General features: G+C 49.7%; 1 protein-coding gene across 2 annotated transcripts in view; it reads right to left on the reverse strand.

Annotated features, from left to right (window-relative positions):
* The window catches only part of RDX (radixin), an 83,324-nt gene that overhangs the window by 47,917 nt on the left and 30,404 nt on the right, over positions 1 to 5,003 (reverse strand). The gene's annotated exons all lie outside the window — the stretch shown is intronic.

Below are 5,003 nucleotides of genomic sequence, written 5' to 3' on the forward strand. Positions count from 1 at the left end.
CCGCACAGCCCGCCGCCGGGGGGCCGGGGGGGGGGGGGGGGGGCGCAATCCCCCCTGCTCCCCACTGTTCCGCGCTGCACAGGGGGGCTCTGCCACAAGCGCCCAGGGGCCCCAGTCACCACTTTTTTTTAAGTCTGAGGAGACTGGGCCAGGCTGGGGATGGGGCTAGGCAAGGCAGCCATGGGGGCTTCTCTTGCGGCTCCCCCCACCCGGGGAGAGGCCTGCATAGCCAGAGGGTCTACAGGAGAACCTGCAGCCACCCAGCTGTACCTGCCTCTGCCCAATCAATCTGAATCTCCAAATCAGCACCAACTCTTCCGAAGCTGATTCAGCTGAATCGATTCAAGAAAGTGATCTGAATCTCCAAATCAAATCATTGTCCTCTGAATTTGCATTGAATACTTCCCTATTTGCACATGCCTAATGTCAATGTTTCTTTAGTATTTCTCAAATAGGGCTGGGGCCTAATGAGGAATTTGAAGGAGATATTAGCAGTCATATGGATTACCTGAAGAATGCAGTTCCATGTATAAGAGGAAGAGTGAAAGAAAGCACGTATGGATTTTTGGTGGTTTGGAAGTCTTATGTAAGCAATTAAGAAAAAACTGGACAACAGCAGTAAAAAAAATATGAACAAATCTGAAGGTTAATGCAAACCACTGGAATTTGATTAAGGGAAATTGTGCAGGAGCCAATGAAAGTATTTGAAAAATTGACGAAATGATTATAGGAACAGGAAATAATTTTAGTAGTTGTATTTTTTCTTATTGGAGGGGAGATGCTGGTGTCTAGGAGGCTCAGGTTGATAAGGTTACAGTACATGAGACAGAAGACAAGAACCTGAATAAAAATGTTTGTCTGTCTTAACAAAAACAGGCAAGAGCTATGCAAGTAGCAGCAAATTTGGTTACAGTCTGAATGTGTGGAGCAAAGAAAGGTAACAAGTGTGACAGGGGGCAATCTCCCAGGCCCGGTCACAGTACCAGCCCACCTGCATCTCTAAGGCATTCTGCTCAGTCTTTCCTGCCACACTTTGCTGTTATGATAATGGTTGTAATAAAGCAGGAGGCTGCTCATTTAAGACCCCAATGCCTAGGGGTCACATCCCTTTATCACATTCCATGCCTCACAGATGTCTCCATTTGAGTTGCTCTCAACTCCAGCTCAGGGCCAGCCCAAACTCAGCCCCTTCCTTAGCATACATTCGTCCCCTCTCTCTGCCTTAACAGGCCTCATTCATACTACCCACTGAAACCAGGCCTCTAGCACTCCACCCACTCTCACTGGGCCTCTTACACACTGCCCCACACTGGGCCACTTGACCTACCCTGATACCTTGAGTGGCTCCCATACACTTGTCTACTCATACGCCTAGGCTAGACAGTGTGCAGCCTCTTGCGACCCTCATCCAAACGGTGACCAGCCCATTCACCTTGTCCTGGACATTGTTCTGACCCAAACCCCCTCATCGGGTAACTCATTACTCTTTCTCCCTTGCTAGGGCTAATTACTCGCCCACTTGGCCTCGGGCCCTCTTCTGGCCTCACGTGTCCAAACACTTACGTAGGCCTAGCTGCATCCTTCCTGGGGCTTCAACACCCACCCCTCTCTGGGGCCCACACTCCACCCCTATGCAGGGGCTTGGGGTCTTACACCTCACAGGTTCAGGTGCCTCTCAATAGGCGTATCTGGCCCCACTACCACCAGGGTCTTACACCCCCAAGAGCCCAGGTGTCTCCCCATGGGCAGGTGTGCCTAGCCCCACTACCTGCCGGTCATAATAACCCACCAGATGGTGGAGGCTGGGGTTATATCAGGCAACCCTACCTGCCTTTTACCAAGGAGGTAACTAGCCTGGCATTTCTGGGGGACTGTCCCGCCACTGACAGCCCCACCAGATCACCCTTCATAGGGTCACAGAAGTAGGGTCGGAAGGGACCTTGTAGATCATCAGGTCCAACCACCTGCCCTGGGCAGGAGAGAAAACTAGGCTCAAATGACCCCATCCAGGTAGATGTCAAGCCTCCTCTTAAAGACCCCCAGGGTAGGAGCCGTCACTACTTCCCTTGGAAGTTGGTTCCAGATCCTAGCCACCCTGACTGTGAAGTAGTGCCTTCAGATGTCTAGTCTACACCTACTCTCTAACAACTTGTGGCTGTTATTACTTGTCACCCCGGGGGTGCTAGGGGGAACAAGGTCTCTCTGAAACCCTGCTGGTCCCCCCTAGTGAGTTTATAGATTTCCAACAGGTCCCCCCTCAGCCTTCTCTTGCAAAGGCTGAACAAGTTAAGGTCCTGTAGCCTCTCTTTGAAGGGTCTGCCCTGCTGTCCCCAGATCATGTGGGTGGCCCTCCTCTGGGCCCTCTCCATGTTGTCCACGTCCCTCCTGAAGCGAGGTGCCCAGAACTGAACATAGTACGCCAGTTGAGGCCTGACCAGTGTCACATAGAGGGGAAGGATCACCTCCTTGGCCCTGCTTGAGATGCATCTGTGGATGCACAAGGTACAGTTAGCCCTACTGACCGTGACCTCGCATTGTCGGCCCATGTTCATCTTGGAGTCAGTAATGACTCCAACATCTCTTTCTGCCACCGTGCTCTCGAGAAGGGAGTTTCCCAGCTTATAAGTGTGCTGCTGGTTCCTTGCACCCAAGTGCAGCACCCTGCACTTGTCAGTATTGAAACCCATCCTATTTTCATTAGCCCACCCCTGCAACCTGTCCAAGTCCTGCTGTAATCCATCCTTCCCTACTAGTGTGCCCACCTCACCCCAAATCTTGGTATCATCAGCAAATTTAAACAGGCTACTTTTCACCCTATTGTTCAAGTCACTAATAAAGAAATTGAACAGTGCGGGCCCAAGGACCGAGCCCTGGGGGACTCCACTGTCCTCTTCCCTCCAGGTCGAAAAAGACCCATCCACCACTACTGAGTATGACCCTTCAGCCAATTTGCAATCTGACTGTGTAGCCATCAATGCCACAATCACCTAGTTTTTTAATGAGAATGGGGTGGGAGACGGTGTCAAAGGCCTTGCTGAAGTCCAGAAAGACTACATCCACCGCGACACCTGCACCCAATGCTTTTGTGACCTGATCGTAGAAGGCAATCAGGTTGGTCTGACAGGACCTGCCCTTAATGACACCGTGCTGGTTACCCTTGAGCATCATCCCTGCTGCAGGACCATCACAGATGTGCTCCTTGATAATCGTCTCAAAGAGTTTCCCCAGGATTGAAGTAAGATTAATGGGCCTATAGTTGGCCGGGTCCTCCCTCTTGCCTTTTTTGAAGATGGGGACCACACTGGCCTTCTTGCAGTCATCTGGAACCTGGCCAGAGCACCACAAGTACTCGTTAAGCCGTACCAGGGGCCCCGCAATAAACCCTGCCAATTCCCTCAAGACCCTGGAGTGGAGAGCATCTGGACCTTTTGATTTGAACACGTTCAGCCCCTCCAGAAGCTCTCTAACCCAGTCCTCCACGACCTTAGGCCTGGCGGCATTTCTCCCGAGTCCACCCCCTTCCCCAGCAGGGTGCAGTTTTTGGTCTTACCCAGAACCAAGCAGGCCTACCTGCCCTGGTCTACTACCCTAATGTACTTAGGATCTCTCTCTCATTGGGCACAGCTCTCACACTGACCCTATTCCGATACAACTGCCAGCATGCTAGCTGACCCCTACCGTCTTCAGCTGTGATGTCATCGAAGGGACCTTCAGCCCGTATGGGTTCTGGCCCCGCCTCCTGGCCCATCATGGTGCCACATAACTGACCTTGGTCTTGGCCTGCCCCTTGCATTGGGCATAACTGCCCTTCAGCCTTCCAGCCCCGGCTCTCTTGCCCCCCACTGGGCCCATAGGAACCTTCTGCCATCGCCAAAGTTCCTCTCTCACCTCCAAGCTGTTCTTTGAGCAGCAACTCAGCCGGGTGGTGTTGTGCTGGCTGCCAGCAACAGACTGCTGGCTCAGCCCTGATGCCTGAGCCAAAGTGGAGGCTGTTTTCTCCACCAATCATATGGCCTGGCCTGCAGCCATGTGACCTTCTCATCAAGGTTGGCCTACAAGTGCTGGTTCCCCTGATGTCTACACTCGCCCTTAAAATGACTGCCAGGAAGGGGGGAAGGGGCAAATCTCCCTGCTGCTCAACGTGCAAGCTCCTCTGTAGCCTACAATGGCCCACTAAGTGCACCCCGATGGTGCTCTGCCACATAAGGAATATAGCTTGTTGTTGTTGTTGTTTTTTTAAATGAACAGCAACAAATGATGGAGGTAACAGAGGAAAAACAAGAATTTTTTACTGTAAAGTCAGAATCAGTGTCTCCTGGTGTGTGGGAGGGGAGAAGGGGAGGTAGACACCGGCCACAGGTATGGAAAGGACAATTTTTTTCTAATGCATCTATTGGTCCATCAGCAGGATATAGTCAGCAAATTTTAAAAACACACTTCAAATGGAACAACAGAAATTTTCTGTGTAAAAAAAAAAACCCATCACCAGTCTGATAGAAACAGAGGAGTTATTAGGTGATGATGCACATCATCTGCAAGAACTAAACAGTCCTTAAAGGGATAGTAAAGTAAGGAGAATACATAAACTAAATATGTAACTTCCAGGATTTGTTTGAATAAGCACAAATATTCTAATCCAGATAAAAAGTTTCTGAATGTTATAAAGGTCCAAGTACGGGAGGTGTGTTGTAATAGTATCTTACAACTATGATAAACGCACAAACACATATAATATCAGGTCAATTAGATGCATTACACTAATTGTAATAGTTGTCAGCTATGCCGTTTATACAAAAGGTCAAAGGAAAACAGCCAACGGCATTAACATTTATGTGTTCACTTTTGCTAACAGGGTACAAGCTGAAGGGAAATTGATTCCCCACTTCTTAAAGTAAATCAGTTTTTTTAAAACAGGAAAGGAATAAAATGCCTTTGTTAGAAGTTTACTACTTTATTCCTGTTGCCAGTTTTGGTTACGGTCAAGGTCTGAATTACATTCTGAC

This window comes from Gavialis gangeticus, unplaced genomic scaffold (genome assembly GCF_001723915.1).
Source record: "Gavialis gangeticus isolate Ggan-Ray unplaced genomic scaffold, GavGan_comp1, whole genome shotgun sequence".
Lineage (NCBI taxonomy): Eukaryota > Metazoa > Chordata > Crocodylia > Gavialidae > Gavialis > Gavialis gangeticus.